At 37.8% G+C, this 27,545-nt stretch overlaps 1 protein-coding gene across 15 annotated transcripts in view; it reads left to right on the forward strand.

The window, feature by feature from the left end:
* Positions 1-27,545, forward strand: part of SEMA6D (semaphorin 6D) — a 591,099-nt gene that overhangs the window by 411,631 nt on the left and 151,923 nt on the right. For 14 of the 15 annotated variants that reach the window (XM_078334173.1, XM_078334193.1, XM_078334172.1 and 11 more), the window contains one exon: positions 9,518-9,549. The gene's annotated coding sequence lies outside the window, so the exon portion shown is untranslated. Of the gene's footprint in view, positions 1-7,940; positions 8,010-9,517; positions 9,550-27,545 lie in introns of those variants that run through there. The other variant, XM_078334177.1, reaches the window with a different exon arrangement.

Here is a 27,545-nt window from a genome sequence, read left to right on the forward strand (position 1 = left end):
CCATTCCTGGTGCTATAACAAAATCCCTTAGGTCGGGTAATCCATAAACAATAGAAATTTATTTCTCACAGTTGTAGATGTAGGGAAGTTAAGGTCAAGCTACCAACAGATGCAGGTGAGGACTTTCTCCCTGCTTCATAGATGGTACCTGGTTGCTGCATCCTCATGAGGTGGAAAGAAAGGAAGGACAAAAGCAACTAACAGACCCCTCTGTTCTTTTATTATATCAGGGCACTAATCCTGTTCATGACATGGAGCCCTCATAACCTACCCATCTCCTGAAGGCCCCACTTCTGAATATTATTGCATTGGGGATTCAGTTTCAACATTAAATTGGAGGGACACACACAGCCAAGCCAGTAGCACAACTGAAAGTACTATGGGGCTGTGTGTCCAGAGGCTTCTCCATAGGACACATGCTTCAGCTGAGGTGATAGGAACTGCTGGGGCCTGGCTGGGGATTGTTCTCTTGGTCCTTGCAGCCTTTCCACACAGCCACGTGTGTTGGACTTTTCTACATGGCAGCTAGCTTCCCCCAGAACAGTGTTCCGGGAGACCCAGATGGAAGGAACAAGTCTTCTTTCAACCTAACCTCAAAAGTAACACAGTGAGAGAGGGGCTACGAGACCATAGACTCCAGAATTTAATTGATGCGTTAAGCCTTAGACTGTAGGAATATACACCTGTTTCAATATAGTAGGAGAGAAGCAGATGAGGTTGGATAAAAACACAGCAAATGTGTGGATGGAGAATGACTAGAGGAGTCTGTACAGCAGGTTCAGGATGGTTAGAGAATTCTCATGTATTTGCATCTAGTGTCTCTGTGTCTGAAGAAGCAAAGTTATCTGTTGACACTGGTAAGAAAGAAGCATGGTAGGAGAGAGAGCTTGGGGAGAGTGACATTTGGAAAGAGCCACAGTGAGGAATGGGAAAGAGAGCTAACTACAGTAGCATACACCACAAGACACTAACATCTGTCACTGTTAAATGATAAACTTTGGAAAGGGGAATGAGAGTGAAGTCCAGAGGGAGCAGTTGTTTCCTGCTGTCAGTGGCATTCTTATTGACATTTCCTGAGTTTTCCAGCCCTAATCTAGGTCTCCAGCAGTCAGTGTACTAGATGTTATTTCTGAAATCAAGGTAATGGAAACTGGGAAAATATGATCACTGTTTCATAAGTACATTTCATTAAAAATCAATATCTTCATATTTCATAGGCCACAAGAGAAGGGAAGAAAAATGTGAAAAATAGTTCAAACATTTCATCTAAACCTACTTAAAGAATACCTTACTCTGTCTTTGGGAACCAATCCTCCCATTATTTCCCTTCGTGGCATACTACTATATTTAAAGTGGGAAAACAGTACCTAACATATGAATTTTCCTGACTCAGACTACACAGATTAATTCTATTTCATCCCAGAAAATAGCCATGCATAGTTCATTTGCTGTGATTGATTGGCTGGGTGTGGGTGAGAGGCAAACCCATTTTCCTCAGTGTTAATTTTAGTTGTGTTAAGTGTGGCCATTTTTGTCAATGATCATGGAATGAGTTTCTGTGATTAGTCATTTAACTGTATGGTAATTGCAAGCTAAATAGAGTGTTTACAACAAACCCCTTGGTTTAGAGACGTAGACCATGTCAAATTGTGTCCTATGAAAATTACATAAATAAAAATTTGCATCTAAAAGGGCCCTTCATGAAAATTATGAAAAGATTGTGGAATTTTTATTTGCTTCATGTAGTAGCTCTGTAATTGACAAATGAATTGTAACTGTAGTCCATAATACATTATATCCAATGATTATTCAGCATAACTGCATATATATTGCTTTGCTCATTATGAAAAGTAACAATGTTGGCAATCACGTTAATTGTTTTTCTTATCAGATTAGTGATAAAGTGCCATAATGAACATAACCTTCCAGAACATATTCACTGATGGAATAAACAAAGCTAGGTCTTGGCACAGTACAGATCTTACGAAGACAGACTTGCCTTTTTGTCTCTTCCTGAGAGCCACCGCAGTACCACTCATTTCTGTGAAGTGTCCCTGACTCTAACTTGGTCTGGAATTTCAGGAGCATTCATTACTTTTTGTCTCATGATTCGTCCAAAAAAGATCTATACTGTGAATCCAAATAGAGAATTACATGACAATTTCTAAAAATGAAGACTTTAACTGAAGTTTCTGGGTTTGGACAATTGCCTGGGAAGACTTTAACCTTTTAAATAATCTGGAAAAGCTTTAAACATCAAGACATTCTCCCTTCTTTCAAAATTTTTAGGAAAAGATTCCGGTGTGAAGTGGCGTATTGGTCTGTTCTTGCATTGCTATACATAAATACCTGAGACTGAGTAATTTATAAAGAAAAGAGGTTTAATTGGCTCATGGTTCCATAGGCTGTACGAGAAACATGATATTGACATCTGCTTCCACTTCTGGGGAGGCCTCAGTAAATTTATAATCACGGTGGAAGAAGAAGTAGGTGCATCACATGGCTGTAGTGGAAGCAAGAAAGGAGGGGGGTGTGGTGCTACACTTAAACAACCAGATCGCATGAGAACTCTATCACAACAACACCACCAAGGGGATGGTGCTAAACCATTCATGAAGGAGCCACCCCCATGAGCCAGTCACCTCCTGCCAGAGCCCCAACTCCAACGCTGGGGATTACAATTCCACATGAAATTTATATGGAGACACAGATCCAAACCGTGTCAAGTGTCATCACAGTTGACAATGCCTGAGGGAATTTTAATTCAGTAGTGCATAGACATCATAATTCACATCTCCTGTGCAGCAAGAGGGAGAGATGCTATCAAGGCTTAAATACTATGAAAGATAATGTTTGTTGCTCTACAGAACTGAAATCACTATTATAGAACCTATTTTTCTCGTTTTCCCTAGGTGCAAACAAATTTCTTGCTTTAAGAAGAGAAAGTTCATTTCTTTTGCCCTGGTCCCAGGTTTGGTTGGTTGTTTTCTTTTCCTCCTTTTCCTCTTTTTTCCTTTTCCTTTTGCTCTTTAAAGGCCAGTACTTACTCTGAAAATAATTATCTATTTCTGAAGTTAGCAAACCCATCACCTTACTAACAACTAAGACACTTCCATGTGTGTTTCTCAGGGACACCTGTGGGTAAATTGTAAGTAGGTGGTTCGTGACAATCATTATATCGTTGCAAGGATTTGCAGGAGACATTCAATTCTTTAAATGGCTTTAAATCAGCCATTGTTGGGTACCCAACAGATATTAGGCTCTATACTTCAGGATATGAACTACCAGAACAAAGTAGGCATTGAATGTTTATTAAATAGGTGGCAGTACCTGCTTCCAAGAACCGCCCAGTCTAATGAGGGAGGTGGACTTTTACATAGAATATTATAATTTATAGATTGATGAATATTCTAAAATAGTTAGAAATAGCCAAAATGGAAGCACAAGGAAGGAAGTAACCAAGTTTGGGAAGACTGAGGAAAGTCCCACAGAAATAGTGTTTGGGGTAGATTTTAAAGGAAGAGCAGATGTTTGTCAGGTGAAAAGAAGGTTGGAAGAATGGTGTTTGAGGGCATGCATGTATTTGTGTGTAGAGGAGTATGAACACAGGTATTCCAAGCAAGAGTAATGGCATGTGTAAAGGCATGGAGGCTGAAGTGGTTTGACAGATCCTGGAAACAGTGTTCACTTTTGCTGAAATCCAGGAGATACCCAGGTAAGGGGCTAATTGAGAAGAAAGATAGGTGCCACATGTTGAAAGAAGCTGTGACCTTCAGTGTAGAGTTTTGGGCTATGCTGATAGGAATCAAATGATGGTCTAGTAAAAAAGAGACAAAAATCACATTTATTTTAAAAATCATTTCACCATTGAGGTTAATGTCAGCTGTAGGCTTGTTATATATGGCCTTTATTGTATTGAGGTGCATTCCTTCCATACCTAGTTTGTTGAGAGTTTTTGTCATGAAAACATGTTGAATTGTTCATCAAATGCTTTTTCTGCATCTAATGAGACGAGCATCTGGATTTTATCATTTATTTGGCTAATGAGATACATCACATCTATAGATTCACATATGATGAACCATCCTTGCATGCCTGGGGAAATTGTACTTGATCATGGTGAATTATCCTTTTAATATGCTGTTGAATTCAGTTTACTAGTGTTTTTGTTGTTGTTCAGGATTTTTACATCAATGTTCATCAGGGATATTGGACTGTAGTTTTCTTTTCTTTTAAGATCCTTGTCTGGCTTTAGTATCAGAGTAATGCTGGCCTCATGAAAAGAGTTACAAAAGAGTTTCTTTCTCTTTAATTTTTAGAGAACACTTGGGAAAAATTAGTATTAGTTCTTCTTTAAATGTTTGTTAGAATTTACCCAGGAAGTCATCAAGTTCTGGGCTTTTCTTTGATGGGAGAATTTTTATTATTAAGTCAATCTCCTTATTACTCATCTTTTTAATTTTTTCTTAATTCAGTGTTAGTAAGTGATAGGTGTCTATGGTTTGCCCATTTCTTCTAGTTATCCAATTTGTTGACATATTATTCTTAAGATCAGGAACAACACAAAGATGCCCACTTTAACCACTTCTATTCAATATAATACTGTAAGTCCTTGCCAGAGAAATTAAGCAAGAGAAAGAAATAAAAGGCATCTAAGTAAGAAAGAAAGTAGTGAAATTGTTGCTGTTTGCTGACAAGATTGATCTTATGTATAGAAAATCCTAAAGACTCTATCAAAAAATTATTAGAACTGAAAAACAAATACAGTAAAGTCTCAGGATACAAAATTAACACACAAAAAGCAGTAGCATTTCTATGCAGTAACAGCAAACTATCCACAAAAGAAATTTAAAATTTGTATTCACAATAGCTACAAAAACTAAAATATCTAGGAATACATTTAACCAAAGAGCTGAAAGATCTCTACAATGAAAACTATATATCATTGATTAGAGAAATTGGATAAGACACAAATACATGGAAATATATTCTGTCTTTATGTCTTGGAAGAATTAATATTGCCAAATGTGCATGCTGACCAAAGCAATATTACCGATTTGATGCAATTCCTATAAAAATTTCAATACCATTTTTTACAGAAATAGAAAACAAAACCTTAAAATTTCTATGGTATTAAAAAAAACACCAAATAACCAAAGCAGTCTTGAGCAGGATAAACAAAGCAGGAGACATCACATGATTTGACTTCAAACCATATTACCAAGATATAGTACATAGAACAGTATCATACTGGCATAAAAACAGAAACATCAACCAATAGAACAGAATAGGGAACCCAGAAATGAACCCACACATGTATGGTCCATTAATTTTCAACAAAAGTGACAAGAACACAATCAGTAAAGGACAGTGGTTTTAATAAACAGTGTTGGAAAAACTGTATATCCACATGTAGAAGAATGAAATTAGATCTATATCTCTCTCCACATAAAAAAATAAAATCAAAATGGATTAAGGGTTAAATGTATCTTCTGAAACTGTAAAACTAACTAGAATAAAACATAGTAGAAAAAAACTGTGCAGCATTGGTTTAGACAATTTATTTTTCCATTTACTCAAAAAGCTTAGGAAATAAAACCAAAAATAGACAAAAGGCATTACACCAGACTAAAAATCTTCTCCCTAGCAAGCAAACAACAGAGTGAAGATAAAACCTATTAGGTTGAGAGAAAATATGTGTAAGCAATACCTCTGATAAAGAGTTAATATCCAAAATGTGTAAGAACTCAAAAACTCAATAGCAAAAATAAATAAATAACTCAATTTCAGATGGGTAACAGATATATGAAAAATGCTCAACATCAGTACTCATTAGGGAAATGATGAGATATTACATTCCACCTCTCAGAATGGCTAATATTAAAAAACAATGAAAGATAACAAATGTTGGCAAGAATGGGAGAAAAGGAAATCCTTGTACACTGCTGGTGGGAATGTAAATGACTATGGCCATTATGGAAAACTGTGTGGAGGTTCCTCAAAAAACTAAAAACAGAACGACAGTATGGTCCAACAATTCCACTACTGGGTAGATAGTCTAGAACTTAAAATTAGTATTTTGAAGAGATAGCTACACTCTCATGTTCATTACAGCATTATTTACAGTGTCTAAGATGTGGAAATAAGTATCAATCCAGGGATAAATGGATAAAGAAAATGTAAAATATATACAAAATGGAATGCTATTCAGCCTTAAAAATGAAGAAAATCTATTTTGTGAGGCAACATGAATGAACCTAGAGGACATGATATTAAGTGAAATAGATCAAGCATATGAGGAGAAAAAATTACATGTTCTCACTTATATATGGAGTCTCGAATAATAAAACTCATATAAGCAGAGAATAGATTGGTGATTACCATAGGCTGGGTGTGGGGAGTGTGGGGAATGGGGGAGATGTTGGTCAAAGAACAGAAAGCTGCAGTTAGACAGCAGGAATAAATGATAACTATTTAAGTTGATCGATATGAAATTAGTTTGCTTCAATCATTCCACATTATGTATATAATAACATCACTGTTTACCCCATAATTATATATAATTATAATGTATCAAAAATCAAATTTAAAAAAACCTAAATTTAAAAAGATTACTCTGTTCAGTGTTTCCTAAGGTAAATAACTTTTTTAAATGATAGACGAAATAAAGGTAACATTTTTCTTTATTTCAAAAGAACTCTGAATTTATAATATTGTGCATTAAGAATCTCTGAAAGGAGATTATACTAAAAAGCATCCAGCACCAGCACCTCTTTATTCTAAAACCAGGAAATCTCAAGGGGTGATAATATTGTGTTCATTATCATTTATGCAAACTGTATGTCTATTGGAAAAGGCCAGTCCACGCTCAAAGATTTCCTGTCACATATTTGGGCACACTGGTGACTTCATAATATTAATATAATTGGAGGTTGAAAGGTTTGTGCTGTTCCAAGCAAAGCATGAAGTGTTTCATGAATTGGTGGAAAATTAGGATCAGCAGGATACCATGTGTCCATTTCAGTGTTTTGGTTCTAGGCAACTCCAAGGCAGCACATGATTGATTATGATTAATTGTATTTACTTACATAGCTCTCTTTGTGGATATTTTCATCTGAACTGGGAAAACATAAAACTTAGGCAGACACCTGTGAATTATTCAAGCTGATGGTTAAAATAGCCCATTAATATTTCAGATTACCCCCCTGTATAAAATAATCCTAAAGTTAGTTCATCTCTCTGCATAAAAGCATCTTTACCTGAAAAACTCAAAAAGCTTGGGCTAAATTTTTTAAAAGTCTTTCTTCTATAAGTGGTAAGGATTCTATTACTTAATTAACCAGTAAATGAGGATCACAGTAATTAGAGTGTGTATCACCTAAGCTTTCTCCTTTTTTGAGTAATTTACAGATCACCAAGTCAAAGTAATGATTAAGGCAGATCAGATATCTGTTTGGAAACCATAAAGAAAAACAATAGCAAATAATAAACAGGTTATACTTATGTATTAAATACTAGTTTTCTCAAATTTAAATATTTATTATGTACTCTGAGATGAGATACCAACTTAAAACACTTTTCCTCTCAAGGCTTGACACTTAGCACAGCCTGAGGTCACTTTTTATATCGTCCTAAATCTGTGTTTCCCAAAATGTGGTCTTGAGACCACCTACCTAATCAGTCGCTGGAAAAGCTTATTGATGAACATTCCTGGGTGCTAATCCTCTAGGGATGCAGATTTCATAGAGCAGGACTAGAGCTCAGGAATCTGCATTGTTAATAAACTCCCCAGCAAAATCTCAGGCACACACATTTAAATATCACTTCCTCCAAGATGTAAATCGCTGTACTGGGAGTATGGCCAAACAAATAGTAGAAGAGAGTCTCAGGTAAGATCAGCATAACAGGGAATTAATACCACCGTGTTCTGCTAAGCTCCCCTCACTTCATTCTAGCCAGCGGCAAGGAAGTCACTGCTCCTCTGTTTCACCGCTTGTCTTGCCTGAAAGGTAAACAAACTTCGCGCTTAGAGAAGCCTCTTCTAGAAAGCAGTTTCACCAAGTGGGGAAGGGAGCAACAGAGGTTGGAGATTTAATGGGGGAAGATTGGCCTTAATTTTTTTTTCTCAAAAAGTAGATGGAGTTTGGAGAAACTCCAAGGTGATTCCAGGGTTCACTGTAGAAACTATCGAGATGAATTTAGAGATGATTATATGCTTACGTTTGGAACTAAGGCAAATAACCAGTACACATATGATAACTCAATACAACTTAAAACACAGCCATTTGATTTGTAATGAATACAAGAATCTTAATATGCTTTCAGACCTTGTTTTTCTTTTTCCTATTTTCTTCTATTTTTGAAGTTCCCTGTATTCTTAAATGTGGACTTTTTTCTTTTATAAGTCCAGTCCACTAATGCCTACAAAGCTCTGTTTCTGTCCTATGGCTAAGAATATTCTAGGTGAACTAATCAATCAATTTTTGCCCATTAAGAAAGAGCACTAAAATAAAAAGAATCCTAACCTTTTGATGGATCTGCTAGTTGTTTGCTAAATACTTCCTTTTTTTAATGGCGAAACTCCAAGAGGAGAAGCAGGCTTTCACCTTAAGGAGAAGAAAAGCTTCCAGTTTCCAGGGAATTTGTAACATTTAGGGAATTCGTAGCATTTGGGGATTTTTTTTTTCAAATCCTGGAGTATTGGTCAACATTGCATCACTTGGTGATAGTGGTGTTATTTTTAGTTAAGTCTTTCTAGCCCAAGTTGGAACGTGAGTATATTTAAAATGTAGACTAAATGCTTTTGCAAAACAAACAAGAACCAGGCACACTGTTTAGCTTAACTGAATACCTAACTCTGCAATAACTTTTGCACAGTGTTGTTCAAAATATCTTCCTTCAATTTTCACATGCTTTGCCTTATATTATAGAATTGATGTAGTAACTTACTTATTTTTTTAAGATCAGAAACTTCCAACTTGTTATTTCCAGGTTCTGGATATTATACAACTGAACTTATTGGTGATGTGTGTTCTTCCAGCCTAATTGTTAAATGAGAGAAGTTCATGAAGAAAAATGAACTATGATGTTGCATTTCATGAAACAGCTGTCTCAGTCCAAAGAAATGTATCACTTATCTGTAGAAGATAAAAAAAGACATAGCTGACCAGAGATCAAGTTTTAAATGTTTAACAACTAAAAAAATAAATAAATGAAAATGTTTCACAAGCATAGTGTCTAGCCTACTATGGTGTTTTACTCAGGTCTATTAGTGGATGCTTTTCCTCAGCTGAACATATTCCTATTAGTGGAATTCAATAGAGAAATCAAATTCAGGTTAGAACCCAAGTTAGCTTAAGCCATTCTATTACTTCAAGAGATACATAAAATTAGAGAATGACAATTTGGTTTACTAAATTAATAAGCACACCACAGCTATGTTTAACTCAGTATTGTGGTTTTTTTTAAAGGTCAGAAGTAATAGAAAATCAATCCATTTCTCTTTTCTTTTTTTCAGGTTTTTGACCAGACAAGCCAACCTTTTTCAAGGTAAACAACATTTAGTATTCTTCAATTTGATGGCAAAATCCAGCAAATAGTTACTGGTTTTAGATAAGTTTTTGGTGTTTGTCATGAGTGAGACATTCAAATGGTGCTTAGAATTAGAGTTTACTGGTGATGTTAGTGCTGAGAGCATGCTATGACTATTGCCTGACTAAGTACTGGGCATAGTCAAGAAAAAAGAGAGAATGAGAGAGAGAGAAAGAAAGAGAGAGAGAGACTGTGTGTGTGTGTGTGTGTGTGTGTGTGTGTGTGTGTGTGTGTGCGTGCGTCTTTTTCTTACCCAATTAGCCCTTTTATGATACAGCAGATTCTTTGTCTCTGATGTTCAAAGACAGAAGAAGGTTTCTTTGTGAGCAGCTGTGGCAGGGCCTTGCACCTCTCCAAAGCCTATTTTGGAAGACTTAGAAAGCAAAGTGCCCCCTGCACAGCCCTAACCTTTCAGCTTTGGTGAGGCCTTCCTGTCCAACTCCAGCAGGAGATTATTAGCCAAGTTGTTTAACTTTCCAGGAGTATTTGTAAAAATTAGCAATTGAGGATGTGTTAATCATATTAAAGAACATAATGGGGATCCTTTTTATTTCATTAGAAAATCAGAATGCATTTGATGTGCACCATCTGGTTTGTGAATACAGGAATAAGTTTTCAAAACGGCACATTTCCAAGTTCTATGTTTCAAATGCTTCAGAAGGAAAAACCTGTAAGCAGCTCTATTTTTAATGAGAGCAATGCTAAAGCTAATAAAATTGGGGTGGATTTCTAGTATGTGCCATTTCTCCTCAACTACATGTGTTTGCAATACGTTTGGCAGACATGTCCTGTTGAGAGGCTGGGCTTCCAATTGAAAAATTTAAAGTTCTCCATGTGTTAATCGCAGAATAGGGAAAGCCATCATTGTAATAGAGCAGCTGGCTTCTGAGGTATTAATTATGGGTCCATCTACTCATAACGACTATTATTTTAAAGTTATCTCCTGTTGTTTACTATGTTAATGCTAGAGATTGTAAGTTTTCAGATCATGGAAATGTCAAGTTAAACTTCATAATATATTGTATGCTTTTTTAAAAAATGTCCTTTAGATGCAGTCACTGTTTGTACATAATAAGCAGAAACAAAATAATAATAAAATGCCAGGTTTACTATTGGTACCCCCATATTGAGTCCTTAAAATATATTTTTTATTTAAACAAAAATATAGCTCTGGAATATAGTCATTTTGCTCTATGAAACTGAAACATATTTGGATCACAAACCTGCTTTAGAGGTTTGTGAAACAGTTTAGAAACTGAAGTTCCTTCAGTTTCTTCCATAATTTTTATCATTCTATACAGTAACAGGATTTGTGAGGCGATATAATGTTCTTCTTAACCTCTCAGTAATTGGAAGCATCGTCTGTATGTATTCCACAAGTCCAGCTCATGCTGATGAAGGAAGTATAATTACATTACAGGCAATCTCATCTAAGGTAATTACAATTGTCACCGTCAATCCAATTAAACAGGATAACTAACTCTACTGAGTCAGAAGCGCCATAAAGCTTTCTGACTAAATCCAGCCTTTGGGATAAGGGTGTGATTAGAATTTTGAGAATTTTCATTTGCTAAAATACTGTTGCTTATGCAAATAGATAACAACGTTGGGAGAGGGGGCTGCTGGGGAGAGATTGGATATAGGCAGGCTTTTATTTTTCATTTACTGATCAATTTCTTATTTCTAAGCCAGAAATCACTGTAGATTCTCAGCATTAAAGCTTCAGGCCACACATCACTGTGGAAAGGTTACCCCAGCATCACAACATCCTAATACTCTAGCGTTCCCATCTGGCCGCTCGTCCTGAATCACACCTGGATCTCATTATTCCTTCAGAGACCTTTCATCTTGTTCCAGTTGTAAAGATGCAAAACATCATCTCCTGAGCTCCATCCCTGTCTTTGCAGGATGGAGGAAGTTGGCTCAAATACCAAACAGTCCCCCACCCCCGAGACTCTTGCGCTGGTTTGTGCAGGGTCAGGGTGGGAGGCAACATAGAACATCACTAAGAATTACAGAGGTGTAATGACAAGTGGGTAGGATGCACTTCTCATAGATTTCACTTCTGTCTCTACAGTCCAGGCAGGAGGACAAGCTTTGGATAATAGAACTTAGAAAATGAGAAATGGGAATGATATTGGCCACTGTGACTAAGATTGATAAAGTGCCCAAGTGAGATGACATATGCTTTCATTGGATGATACACTATGTGAAGATACTGGTGTTTTCATTATGGTTATTCATATATAAAGAGATGAGGTAAACTTCTTGGTCAGGGGGTAGGAGAGGAGAATCTGCAATCTGATGTCAATGGCTCCCTTAGTCACCACTCAGCATCATCTCTCAGAAGCCCACATCCTGGCTTTTCTGTCCTGTAGCTGGACCCTTATGCCTGTCCATTTCTTCTTATGTGTTTTTCATGCCTCTCACACCCCTTGCCACTCATGGAAGCCTCTTCTTTTTGTCGCCATAGGAACTTCCAATCCTGGTTTAGAACTTACCTCCTTCAGGAAAGCAACTCTCACTGAAGTCTGGGAGCGGGGTAAAGAAAAGACTAGGTAGGAAGAGAGCTGAGCTCAATTTTATAATCCATGACTAACTGGCTCTGACTTTCCGAGCAAGTCGCCAAAGCTAGCTGAGTCCCAGTACCTCATCTGTAAAATGAAGATGTTACCATCTGTCCCACCAACCTCATTTTACCTAACTTCATTGTGAGACTCCCAAATGAAGTTATGGATGTGCAAAAATCGCTCATAATTTATAAATTCTGTACAAATATGAGGGAATATATATAATTATTATTATTAAGTTCTCTCCCCCTCACCCCAATTATTTCCTTCTCTTGATTCCCACAGCCGTTGCAATTTAAATGCTACTTCTGAAAATGCCCTCTTTTGTTTCCTGGCTTATTGTTTCTGTACTTTCTGTTTCCTTTCAAGTGTCTAAGAACCTGAAGGCTGGCACTATGTTGCTTACCTCTTTTCTGTTTTTCCCAACATTTATTTTCTGACCCCCTGAAATGGGGTGAAATGGAGTGATTTGTCGAGGCATTGTATAGTAATGTATACCCTCTTTAGTTTTCCTCCCACCATTGCAAGCATACAGCCCAGCTTAGTCTTGAAGAAGTCATGCTGCAGCATCAGATAGCGAGCATAGGAAGGGCCAGGATAGGAACCAGAGGCAGAAGCCTTCCTTGATGCTCTTGGCAATGACTAAGACCATGGCCTGACCTTGGGAGATGGAGAGGAGGGAGTCTCATAGTTCCTGAAATCGGGTTTCTTATCTTTCTGATAGGATAGAGATCAGAAACCAAATTAAGGAAGGAGACATTTCTTGCACATTCAAGTTTGTGGACTAAAGCTTTACATTAAAGAAAGTGCTTAACACTTAATTGTTATTACAGGATGCAGTTCACAAAGATATTCTGGAATCCATCTGGTCAGATAAACGTAAGAGAAAAATACAGCCTAGAAAGTATTGAGCTATTTCACTTCTTCAGAGTAGAAGTGGGTATCCTTCCACTACTTATTTAAATACAACTAAACAGGAATATGCTAATAACTCTGATGAACATTATGTATAAAATAGTCCAGGAGAGGTCCTGAAACTTGAAACTCTGTGAGATTGAATTAACTATTTTGAATATTCATAATTTCATTAACATACAATATATATTACACATACAATATTTGTTGTGCTTGAAATTCGTAGGGTAATTTGTTAGATTCTTTCTCTTTTAAAACTTTAAGATCCATCCTTGGTGGATTTTATGACAACACCTTTAAAATGGAGTCGCTATAAGGAATTATTCACTGTAATAAGTTATCTACTGCTGTGTAACAAATTGCCCTGAAATTTCACAAACATGTACTTAAAACAAACATGTACTGTCTTACATAGTTTCAGAGGGTCAGGAATCTGAGAGCAGTTTTGTGCAAGGTCTCTCAGGAGACAAATCTAAGATGTTGGTACCTCAGCCATCTGAATGCTTGGCTAATAGTGGAGGGTCCACTTCCCCAAGGGCTCATTAACATGGCTGTTGGCAGAGGCCTCTGCTTCTTATTAGCTATTGCCAGGAGGCTCAATTCCTTACATGTTAGCCTCTCCATAGGCCACTTGAGTGTCCTTAAGACATGGCATCTGACTTATTCCACAATGAGTGATCTGAGACAGAGAGAAATGATCAGAGAGGAAAAGAGAACAAGCAATAAATCTAAGACGTTTTTACTCATACCAACCAATTCAGATGCCAACTGGGTGTCCAACAATTCTATTCAATTCTGATACCAATTCCCAGGGTTAGCACAGACACCCCTGGGTCAAGGACTTAATCCCACAAGACTGCCCCTACTTCAGATGCCAACTGCAAATGGAGTGCCCAAGCTACCTTTCAGGATCAACACCACCACCACTCAGACATTTCCCAGACCACACCCCCAATTTCTTCCAGGAAGCCCAGGATCAGTAATTTACTAGAATTATTCACAGAATTGAGGAAAGCACTTTACTTGCTATTGGAAACTGATGCTTGGTGCCACAAATAAAAATCAGCACTGAGACAGGATTTCTCAGCAAGCAACTTTTACTTCCTAGACTGCAGGAAGGGTACTCTTGCTAGCTGTCTTGCCACAAGAGTTCAATCAACAAAGGAAAAGCAAACATATTTATCCCTTACGCATTTGGAGTTGTCCTTACTGCTGTGTCTGATCTTCATTGGTTGGAGCCAGACCTCACAATCTAAACTAAAATCCAATTGGCTAATAACTTAAAACTTTTCTAAACAGGTAAAAGCAATGGACTGGGAATGCCTGTGAGCACGTCCAGCACAGATATCTTGGTTAAAGTACAAGGACATAGAATATACTATATGCCTGTAAGCATAGCATGTCTAACAACTACATAGGATAGGGCTTAACAAAGTTATTAGCACACTTATGATTTATTCTTTAACAAGAAAGGAAACTTTGAAGAGGAACTTTTACTTCCTACACTTGCTATTACAAGTTTACTATAAAAGATACAATTCAGGAACAGCCAAATGGAAGAGATTCATAGGAGGTATGGGGGTTGGGGACTTCCATGCACTCTGCATGTGCACCACTCACCCAGCTCCTCCATGTATTAAGCAACCTGGAAACTCTTCCAAACCCCCATTGTTTAGGGGCTTTTATGGATGTTTTATTAACTAAGCATAATTAATTATATTGCTTACCATTCATGATTAACTCAATTTCTAACCCCTTTTTCCTATCTGAAAGTTGGGGGTTGAGGCTGAAAGTTCTAAGCTTCTAATCAAGGCTTGGTCTTTCTGATGACCTACCTCCATCCTGAAGCTATCTAGAGGCTCACTAAGAGTTGCCTCATTAGAACAAATACTCTCCTATCACCCTACTACTCTTTTTTTTTTATGGAGGGGGTGGTGCAGGGCAGTCACTACATAGTAGTGACTCAGGACTCAGTTAGAGCTGGCAGAGTTGGGGTATCTATAACCCTAGACAGCATCCCTCCACCCCTTCCCCCAGGAAACCAGTCCTCACTACACGTGGATGGGGCTTTGTTGGTTGTGCAAAGGATAGTCCAGTTGAAAGGAGAGAGAGATCTGAGAATAAGGCTGTCCCCAAGTCAGGGGAAGTCCAGGCCTGGAAGTAGTTGCCTGTGTGGTGGTCCAGGGGTTTGAGGGAACAGGGGTTCCCAGGGTTTTAGGAGTTCTGTGCCAGGAACTGTGGACAAAAGCAGATATCTTTCTTATTCTACTGCAAAGTCCCAGTACCTTTTATGACTAGCTTCAGAAGTGACATGCCATCACTTCTGCTGTATTCTCTTGGTCACAAACACCAATTCTGATACAGCATAGAAGGGAACTATACAAGAACATGAATACCAAGAGGCAGGAATCATTGGATGCCATGTGGGAGGCTGGCTACACATCCACCATGATTTTTCTTCCTTTATCTACAGATGTTTCAAGGAAGTCTGGTGTCCCCTTGAATGTGATTGGAATATGCCCATAATGTGATTTCTTGGCTAAATGATAGTATAATATCTATTTACATTACTAAACTTTTGGTGGCCCTTACACATGTGAGCTGTTGAAACAAAGCTTGCTCAAATTTCTCACTGGAATCTTTGAGGCCTAAAAATGGACTGTGTGTCCCATTCAGACTTCTGAAGGTAGCCTCTGGCGATTGAGAGATGTCTGGCTCAAACCACGGGACCTGAGCTGCACTAATACTCTTGCTGCTGAATTGTGCCATGACCTACGATTTCCCATCTTTAAAATCCTAGAACCAAGAGAGATGATCTTCATTGAACATTTTTGTGCTAAATTAGAAATGAGTCTAAGAAGGCTCAAATAAAATTGTTTGATAATTATGATAAGGACCTCATCAGAGGTCTTTTGGTGAGGGTGAGATCAAGGGTCTTGCAATATGTTTAGTTGATTTGTAGAACTTACTTTTCTTTTTAAAAAGGAGTTTATTTAAAATTATATATGACTTACCCAGTCATCCACCACATGCTCTAATTGACCCTCGAAATAGTATCTCTGGCCCAACATTTTATAATTGACCAGTATCGTTAGATCACAGATCATATACCTAACAAGCAACCTTAGAAATGTTCTACTTTCTCAATTCATGGATAGGCAAATGGAGGTTCATCAAGATTGATGACTGTCTTCAGGTGGCAAAGCAAGCTAGTGGCAGCAGCATAGTGTAACTCAGAACATCTGGACCCTTGTCCCTTTCCACCTGCCTACTAACCAAGTAGTTGGTGTGTTTTTCTTCTATCACTCTGAGTAAATATCTGCTTATCTTTTATTTAAAACAAACAAACATACAGTTTTAGAAGGAAAGCATTATTGGCTTGAAGGGAAAAGTGCCAATGTCTTTAAGAAAATATTTTCATTCAGTAGTGCAGTCCTAATTAAGATGCAGTCCTGTTTTATAAATCTTGCAAATGCGTAATCTTATTCTTATGAGAAGAAGCTGCTTTGGAGAACCATGAAATATGGGCTTGTAGGCCATTTACATTGTATCCTGTGACATGTGAGGTATTGATGAAGCATTGGAAGGGTTACACTGGCCTTTCTTTGAGGAGAGAGAAGCTGGTGGAAGATAAGTGATCATTCTGCAGACAGGCAAAAGGCCTAGGGAGAGGATGCCAGGAGTCTGCTGGGCTTCTGCCAAACATTTCTCTGGCCACTTTGTTTTCCTGTCATTTCTCTTTGTCTTATCTTATCCCTTTCAAAGCTTTTTGCACTGTCTGTTACAACCGTAGTCATAATTTGACCTAAGAGAGTGCAGTATATTCTCCACCCTCAAGATTATTATTTAAAAGTTTTCCAGCTTTCATGTAAACAAAGACTGTTCTTTTTGCAGTCAAGATAATATTATTATGGAATGGTTCATTTGTGTGCCAAGTGGGAGTAGACTTGGATTTTCTGCCATTTCCTTAAAGGAACTTGATGGTAATTTGCTTACTTAGATGATTTAAAAGATATAAAAATATTTAATCCATAGATTACTGATTAATAAACTTCTCTACCTCCTGCTCTGTCACTGGCAATTATGTTTTCTAGATTAACCTAAATAAACTATTAATGACCAAAAACTAGACTAATTACATATGCTGGGGATGGTTTTACTTTCAGAGGAATTTTCATCTGTAGGCTTCCACAATAGAAAATTAGCTTTCTCCTTACCTCTTTTGCTGAGGAGAAAGCAGTTATACAATGCCTGATTTGCTAGATTTTCATTAAAATTGCGAAGTTACCAATTATTTGGTGGAAGAAAGCTGCTCTTTTTGCTCTTCTTCATTACTCCCTTCATAATTTCTTTTCCCATAGTTAAATAGCAGTGTTTCAGGAACTCATAAGCATCAAATCACCTCCTATATTTGCATATGAACATATGTATCATTACCTATATATGTATATTATGTATAAATCATGTATGTATAATCCTTATATAATATTTTCTCTGAATTCAAATTCGGCAATAATTCAATCTCCTTATGCCCCAAATCTGTATTTGACTTATCTGAAACATATATATTTAAATCATACTTTCAGTACTTTGTTTCTGGTGCAATCAAATGAACATTTGTAATATTGAATTTTTTTACCTTTGAATGTTATTGTAATCTCCAATAATTTCCTACAGGACCAAAAATTATAAATTATATGAAAGGAAGCACTAGCACATTTTACTCCTAGAATTATTGCAGAGCACTCTGCTTTTGTCCAGTCTGTATTCATATATTTTATTCTGGTTCATACATTTAAAGAAAACATTGTAGGTGAGAATTTGATGTGTTCTTCTTGTATTCATTGAATTTACATAAACAATGCAATAACTTAAAGTTGTATCATGAATTTTTACCAACTGTCAGACTTGGGACATTTAAGTGGCCACATTACTTGTGCCATAACATGGATTGTGTAACAAATAGAAGAATGGAGGAACCACAGGGTTTGTGGCTGTAATTTTGCATCTATGTTACCTTCACAGCCTGTTACACAGATCTTAACAAATAAAACATTTACAAATGAAATAAGATGGTATAGAGGGAAGGAGATAAGTGTACATCACACTGCAGTGGAAGAGTCACATTGAGATATGTATTTGGGGCTGAATTCACTAGTTTATTGTTTACCAGCATGTGCTTATATGTTTGGAGCTTGATGTAATATACAAATATGAGTCTACAAGTTTAGAAACAGAAAACAGAAGAATTTTCAGAGGCCAGTTTTTCAGTTTCTTCTAGTTAGGTATGTATTCGCTTAAGCCACCCCTCAACTGAGGAACAACTCTCTTAAACATTTGAAGGTACATATACGCAGGTCTTAATTGACCCCAAAGGAAGTCTTTGAACTTCACTGCTCCTAAAACATATTTAAAATTTAAGTCTTTCTGTACTAAAATAGCTTATATATGTGATGTGTAAATCAAAAGGCTTACCAAGTCTTTATACCTGTAACCCAGTTAACCTAGATGTATCCCCTACTTGCTCATGCTGGAAGTCTATTACTCTGTAAATGTGCCCCTCTCTGAGTCCTCCCAAGCGTTCCAGGTGATGGCGCATGTGTACTCAGAAGCAATTTTCTCAGCACGTACATTTACTTTACTTGAGGCTCCACCAGGAAGGACACCCTCTCCCACCTCCTGCTACTGACCCTGCTGCCTATCGCAGCAGCCATTAGGTGCTGCATGTGTGCTCTGTTCTGCTTAATGACCCTGTTTTTCTTCCTGCTCCCTCCAGCCCTGTCATTATTTCCTGGTGGCTGCTTTGAGGATATCCAGACTGTCCAACAGCCTGCAGTAGATGAAGGAAAATTGATTTCTTGTGTGGTTAAAGAGGGGTCCTAAGGAAGTGTTTCTTGACTCCTGGTGAGATGGACAGTGTAACACACAGGTTCTTTCTATTTTTGCTTCTAGCCCTTTCTTCCCCCAGGACCTAGCCATGTTTCAGGAAACAGGCGATAGGCCAACTTCTTACCTTCACCAATGCCTAAGAAACTTATATAAGCAAGATTGTCTCCACTGGCTCACTCTTCCATTAGGATGGGTTCTTCCCGGGAAGATAATTAGTGCCACAGCCTAACCCTATTAGACTTCTACCGGGCCACCACAGAAGTTCAACACACAGGCCCAGCTTATTTGAATTCCAACAGTGGCTTCGCCATTAACCACATCTCCTCATCCTCAAGAAAAACTCTGGGCTCTATGTGAATAAACGTTTTTTATACCCTTGCTACCTATGTGATGAAAAGTTGCAGACATGTCTAAACCTTAGTGATGAAGCGTAACAGGCTGCAGCTCAGGCAGATGCCTCCACCACCATGTGTACATTTATCATTTTTCACTCTTTTGAAGAAACCACTTTCATCATCTGCTTCCTTCCTAGATATATCTCACTCATTCGTAGTATAATAATTTATTCTTGGTACCATTTTTCTTCCAAACCCTTAATATAAGTAGCAATACTCTGTGCTGAAATATTAAAAAAAGAAATTTTCCCGGCACTTACGTATTTTTCCACTGCTGAAAATACAGTTAATAAGCTACAGATATGTCCAACATGATTGTTTCCAAAGTAGAGAGCAGAAAGAAAGCAGGACAGGAAAAGAAACAGATACTCCTATAGCTCATTTCGAAATGATTAAGTTATTTAAGGAATGACTATATGTTATATGGCTAGTCTATTCTAGAGATTCTAGATATAGAATCTAAAACAGCTAGATATACTCAGAGCATATGTCTTTATATGGCAAATGGCACACAGATGACTGAGGCTTTATCACCATTCCTAATGTAGGCAGCACCTAGTCATGAGAGCATGTGAAATCCCCACCTAAGGAAGCAACAGCAAAGGTACCTGATTCAAGGTTGCACATAACTGATTAGCCTACCCACCACCACCTTCCTGTACACACACATGCACACACACATGCGCGTGCACACACACGCACACAGCTCACACAAACTTGCAGGAGTCTAGGACTTTGCTGCAGAATCTGTGCTACAGACACTACAGTCTTTACACTTGTCTACATTTCAGCTGCAAGATACCTTTTGCCTTTGTTATACCCTAGATGTCTAATAATAAATGATTCAATGATCAGAATATACTTTCATATGTATTAAAATATTTTCTAACACATTTTTTTAAATGGGGATATAGTCCAATTTTTTTAAGAGAAAATAAGCCAAAACATTAAGTGAAAAACCAGATTGCAACATTTTGCATACAGTACAGTGAACGTGTGTGTGTGTGTTTATATGTACAAAGTACACAAAATATACTTATTGCTAGGCTGACATAATTACAGGGAATGTTTTTGGTAGAGTTTTCTGTAGGGTTCATATTCTTTGTAATGAACGTACATTAATTTGGTATAGAAAATATGGGGCTTTGTATAGAGCAAAAATCTTGGAATAATGTTTACAGATAGTTAAGACATAAAGAAATACTGCAAATGTCACAGTCCTAGAGCACTAGAAAAAGCATTAAATAGTTTCTAAGGAAGGAAAACTCATCCCATAAGAGCCACTCAAGTGAAAGTTGATAAATCGATGTCAAAAGTTATGTTTTCAGAAGAGACTGTGGTTTGGATGAAGCTGAGGCAAGGTGGCCACATTGAAGTGGAGCCAGTGCATGATGGAGAATACATATGAGAACTGCTTAACGGTGGCATTGAGAAAAGGTGCAGAAATAAAGATGCCAGGTGAAAATTGAGTGTAAGGGAATGAAGGGGAAATGAATGAGAACGCAAAGGAGAGATGTGAGTTTCTGCCCTTGGCTTTATCCTGATTTTAGATAACCATGTCTATGAAGTGGAATTAGTAGACTAGGAGTTGAAGCTGATTGATAGGCATTGGATAGGTTGTTCTGGAGAGAATTATATACTCCCCAGAGTATAAATTTCATAACAAAACAATGCCCTTTATGCTGCCCCTAAGGCCATGTCACTGTCCCTTTGCATGTTTGGATTTGTAATTGGCTCCTTAAAAGAATTGAGCCTGCAGTTTGGTGACCAACCTAAGGGCTCATGGTGACTAAGACAGAACTTCCTCCTGAGAAAATAAACAACGTTGAGAACAAAACACACATACAATGCAATCATCAGTTCCTTGCCCACCTAAACAGAAGAAATTCAATTTATTTCTTTCTTTGGGGCAAAGTTAACACAGTAAATTATTACATTAGAGAGTAACACTGCTAAAAATTGGTGAGGTGTAAGAAGCTCTTATCCAGAATGCTGCCATGAGGGCTAAGCTTGTAGATACCTCATGCTCCTTTTCATAGTTATTACTTCTTTTCTCTAATTTCCTGGATCGCTACTGTGGTTTCTTACTGCCTGTAGTGGTCCCCAACCCCTTCTAATGTGTCCCTTGCATTGTGTCCGGGCTTAGAAAATGTTTGTTAGCATTGTGTCAGAGAACAGGGGCTCAAGGAACTTTCTTGTGAATGAAGGGCATGGGCCTTAGCATTCAGACTTTTATGAAGATGGTTTTGACAACTCAAAGGCCTTGTTTATTTTTTCATTTTTTTAGTATCTGGATTGTTGAGATTGAAAAAATAGGTGAGTTCTTATAAACAAAGTGGTATCAAACCATTGTTGTGTTGGCAACTTGCTATAAATCTGCAAATTTTACAACTTCTTTCTAGATCTTGTAGTTACAAATACCTCAACAGTGCTAATGTGGAATTTAAAGTGTAGAACACATTTCAGAATAGTTGTAAATGTTTCTTATGAAAAACATAATGTCGGTGGATTTTAAACTATATGGAGCCTACAACTATACTTTATTTTTCCATTATTTTTGAGATGAAGAATACCTCTATTTATTCTATATCTAAGGAACTTCAAAAACATGCATCTACGTAATATGGAGCTAAATAACTGTTTTCAAGCACAGCATTCAGAAAGCCTCTACCCCCACACACGTACAGTTTTACACAATAATCATATTTCATCTCAATTCACTCTATCCTACACCTTCATTTGGCGGGAGGGTAGGTTTGAGCCTATTCATTCATTAGGTTACATTTTAAGTTTCCACTGCATTTCCAGCACTGTTTTGATTAATATGTCATGAATTCCTCGTCAAGTATTTACTGAGCACCTGTGTGCATCAGTCTCCTCCCAGGTTTTGGGGATGTAATAGTGAACATGACAGGCAAGGCCTCCTCAGTCAGAAAGCTTAAAATTCTCTTGGGGGAAGATAACAAACAAATGCATTCAGTTTTAGGGTGAGATACTACGATGAGTAACATTTGTCCTTTGTCATTATGGTTTTTACAGGACAAATTGTAAGTAAAGAAAATGTGTATGAGAACAGTATATCTGCAGCACTAAGAGTCCCGCAAAACTTTATTTTCAAATGAATCTTATTCTTTCAGGGAATATTTAAATTAAGTACCATTAGTACAACTTAATACCATCAATACTAAGTGACAGGTGAGCCTTTTTGTATCTTCTAATTCATTACAAAATGTCAGCTACCCCATAGATAGAGAGGCCTCAAAGATCCCATTACAGAAATCTAAACAAAATAAAACAAAACAAAAAAGAAAAGAAGAACAAGTCAGGTGAAAAAAAGAAACACACACACACAACCTTCTCGTAACATAGTACAAAGTGTGTGCCCAGACCACTTCCCTGGCATCTCTGGATGACCAAGAATCACGGTGTCCATTGCAGACTCCCCATGCAGCACACTTATGAGTTTTGTCAGCTCCCTCCAGTCACGGCAGGCAACACATAACCATTCAGATGGTTCAAATGGGTCAGCATTGCTGCTGTTTCTTGTACCAAGTGCCAAACTCCTTCTTTAAGTTGATAACCCTCATTTAATTCTTTGCAGTTCAGATACTTCTTTCTCTCTAGCCTCTTGTTCCCCTCTGAAAGAACTGAGCTTCCTGTCTAAAGTCATCTGGATCCTGGCTGGAGACATGAGACCTTATGCAGTCAGCCAATCAGTCCTTCCTCCCAGCTCCAGTGTCTTTTACACATCTGTCTTCATAACTCTTATGATCTCACTAAGGACTTTGGTGCACGTATCAACTACCCAGTAGAATTTGTGTTCCCTCAGAGTCCCCACAGTCCAATCTCTGTAGATCCAGGACATAGCATGGTTTGGGATGCACAGTCATTGAAATACAAGGCTTAGGAGTCAGACCCTTCTGGGCTTGAATTTAGACTCTGCCACTTAGCATGTGTGACATTGACAATTTACTTACTCCTTGGAGCCTCAGGGACCTCCTCTGAAAAATGGGGTTAATAACAATATCCATCCTTTTAGGTTTAATGTAACGATTAAATGCGATAAAATTTCTCTTAATGTCTGGCCAATTTGCCAGTAGTTGGCCATTATTTTTATTATCATTTCTCCATACTTTAACAGATACATTTTTCGAGGTCCTAGCATGTGCCAGCCACAACCTGTTCAGGAATGAGCCTGAAATGATTGGAACTCAGGGTGAATCCCAGGGGCATTCTAAAAATGTTTTCTTCAACCTAATAAAGGTGACTTTCCATATACACAAATTATGTGTGAGTCGACCAACCACAGATCACAAATATTTGGGAAATAGCAATAAAAAAAATACAACAATGAAAAATACAAATGAAACAATGCAGTATCACTATTTACATAGCATTTACATTGTAGTAGGTTTTACAAGTAATCTGCAGTGGTTTAAAGTATATGACAGGATGTATATAAGTTGTATGCAAATACTGTGCTGTATTATATAAGCAAGTTGTGCATCTGTGGATTTCGGTATCCACAGGGGTCCTTTAACCAATGGCATGGATACCAAGGATGACTATACATGACAACTTCCATGACTCTACCATATGGCAGTTTTCTCGCAGTTATTTTCTCTTTTTGTAACTGTAAAAAATTAAGGCTTCATTTATACACGTAAAAAACTTGAGTAATTTTAAAAAATTGTCTTCTTGTGTTTATTTTGCAAAGATGAGGGAGTTTTAGGGTTTTGTTTTTCACCTACTGCAAAAAAATTCCTTCTCAAAGAAAATAAATAAGGAATACCCAAGGGTCATGAATTCTAATGTATTCATACTTGGCTTTGGGACCTTTTATTACCACATCAGTCCAAATGAGTATAATAAAAGGAAAGAAAAGTGTGCCACACATAAGAAGGAAATTCTATTTTATTTGACACTCATGCAAGCCCTGTACAGAAACTGTCTCTTTGTGAAAGCATTTGCATTAATAAAGCAAAAATATGAAAACCCTTTCAGATGGATTGTTTAAAATCTGAAATGGACATGAGCTTTGCATTTTAAGTCTAAATGTATACAGTGTCATGAATTACCCAGTTACTGAAGAGCACATTTATCCTCTAAATGTCTGGGAAACTCCTAACATATGTTGAGACCCAGTTCAAATACTTAAATAACGCCTCCTCCCTGAAGTCTTCCTGTAAATTAGCTGCATCCACTTTGGGTCCCTTTAATCTTTTCTGCATATTTGAGTACCGTTATGTCATATTTGAACTAATTATTTGCTGATCTCTCACCCTCTTTCAACTCGAGTGTCTAGACCTTGACTTAAAAATCTATTTTCAATGCTCTACTTGGCTATGACACAATGGTAGGTGTTTAAAAAAGAGAAAGAGTATAAGAATTATTGACTGTATGTGATTGCTCTCCAAAGAGGAAATAAAAAAGAGGATGATCCTAGACAAGGTATTGTTTAAGTGTATAGTTATTTATGTGGTAAATGATGCATCTATGAAAGGTTTGGCTAAGACAGAAATTGTGTGTACTTTCTGTTTACTGGTACTCCGAGTGTCTATGATGGAAAAGTAGATGTTGAAAATAAAAGACTCTGCACCCAGTGTTATATAGACCATACACATTTCTTTCTTAACATCTCACTCCCTTTCTCCTTTACGGAATTCAAACCCCAGCCCTTATCTTCTCCCAACTGCTCTACAACTTTTAGACAGCACTGTACCTATGCTGAGAAGTATTTTAGATCTTAGCAGCTTCAACTGAGCTGCGAAGAAACAGCTGGTTTGGGCATACATGCTTTTTTACACCTGAATCTCTAGTCACAGATTAGCCCAGGGCCAAGACTTGCAGCAGCAGACTTAGCTCCCAGGCATGATCGTTAGCAGGAGTGAGCTGTTGCCTTCTATAAGCTCAACAGTGAGTCGTTTGCCAAAGTCATCACTGCACCTTGATCTCCTGGTTAGTGGAGTTCAGTCAAGATTTCTCTCAGAAGCTGGAGCTCGTTACTGTTTCTGCAAAATCTCTTCCAAGGTTACCTGTCTTCTCTGGCAGAGGATAACGATTTCATCTTTCAGACTGCAGTCAGTTGCTTGGAGGCTTGGAGGAAACTGGCTGAGAAAATCATAGTTAGTAGTTGACAACCGGCCAACGAAAATTAGTGAGACTAAGGGGACTATGAAAAATAGTTGCTAATGCAGCAAAGTTTTACTATGTATTGTGTGATGAAATTCAACCTCTTTGTGACCTCTTTAGGAATGGGTCAGTAAAAACTTCTACTCTTTTTCAGAGTTGCCACCAAGTTTGATTTGCTCTAATGTGACACCATAGCAGAAATAGGCTTTCAGGAAAGAGGAAAATGGCCAGTTTTGTATGTTTGGTTTGGTTCTGTTTCTTTGTAATTTTTTCTACTTTAGAACATACAGGAATACTGTAGAATATTTTCTCTTTCTTTGAGAAACATTTAGCACAGTTTCTGAGTATACCCTGCAGAGTTAAATTCTTGTGTTTGATTTAGATATCAGCTCTGTTGACCTAAGGCAAGACTTCGGCAGATTCAGTTTTTCACCTGTAAAATGGGATAGTACCTATCTCTTAGGGCTGAGTTAGAGATTAACTGAGTTATCTATATAAACACTTAGAACATTGCCTGGCACAAAGTGAGGGCTAGATGCTGTATAACTATTAGTTACTTTTAACATCTGCCTCTCATTTGAGTTCATTTCCTCCAACTGACATTTCACTGAGCATCCATTTGGTATGGTTCTGATAAGATGTCTGTTCTAATTTCTTGTCTTTTCTTCCTTAATTGAGTTGATTCTCAAGGTTAATGCATTTTCATCGATTTATCCTTGTGAACGCTGAAGACAGTTCAGAGAATATTCAAACTGGGAGAAACAATTTTGGCCTCTGTCTAGCCTGCTGGGTGACCTAACCCTTGCTGGGCTTTAATCCCCTGTCTGGAAGATGGGGATAATACTTATTGGCACTCTTTCAGTGCTTAGATTACTAACAACAACAAAAAGCCTAGTAATTTGTAAATATAAAGAGTTAATAGGTACTTCATAATTGAAATAAGAATGTCCTAAAAGAGCAGCTCATTTATTTGAAAAACCGTGCAATCCGAGGAGGGATGATGCTCAGATCCTGACCTAGGCGAATGGCCCTCTGACCCAGGCTCTAAAAGCCCTGCCCTGGAAAGCAAAGGAGGCTGGACCAGCAAAGCAATTGGCTGGTGCCATGGCAACACTTTCAGCAGAGACTTGCCTGTGGCTCTCTACACAAGCCTCTGAAAAGTGAAACATTCAATCAATGAGTTGCATTGTCCACCGGACACTTCAGCCGATCAATGTGGCTGATCTCGTCACTGAATTAATTGGGTCGCTTTTCTGTGATGTAGCTTTAGGGATTTTTGTGTGTTTTTCCCATTAGAGAAATGGTAGAGTTAATCTCCAGTCTGTATTTAGCTTCATGTTTGACCTTTGCCACCTCTCTGTGTTGGAAAGGGCAAAAAGAGGATCATAACTGAATAAGAATAATCTCAGAAATAAGTGTGTGGTACAGCCAGAGTTGAATGACTGCTGTAATACAGAACAACTGCTTAGGTAACATCGAACGTGTTCACTGAGTGTAAATATCAGTTTATTCATCTATGCAATAGGGCTATAATAGTAACTTCTCAGGGAAGTTTTAAAGATTCAGAGAGATGGTATGTGTGAGTAGGCTTTGTAAACTACATAGTAGTTGGATATTTTAGAAGGAACCGCTCTCTATCCATCTGAGTCACTTTCCAGAGGGAGGTGAAGTTGGCATTTCTCGAGCTGAACCTATGGGCCAGAAGATCTGTGAACCGGTGCACATTGGGGTAAAGGCGAATTGAAGGGAAACTCAGCTGACATGGCAGGACTCAAGCATAGGCATTTGTGCAGGCCAGTAGTTTCCAAGGCAGTAACACCCTGGCAGAAAGAGCCAAACCACTAAGGGAAGACATGTTAGTCATCATTTAGGCTAAACAAAAACGACTTCCCTGTCCCTAGTGCTTTGCCTCCTAGTTGTTTCTTCTCTCTCCTTTGGAGGGAATTAGGCTACTCACTTGTGTGAGTTGGATGAGTGGTGGAGGAGAGCATCATATTCATCTTCAAACCTTTGGTTAAAGCAACACAAGAGGGTAGGGTGCTCCACACCCATA

Source organism: Callithrix jacchus, chromosome 8, assembly GCF_049354715.1.
Source record: "Callithrix jacchus isolate 240 chromosome 8, calJac240_pri, whole genome shotgun sequence".
Classification (NCBI taxonomy): Eukaryota; Metazoa; Chordata; class Mammalia; order Primates; family Cebidae; genus Callithrix; species Callithrix jacchus.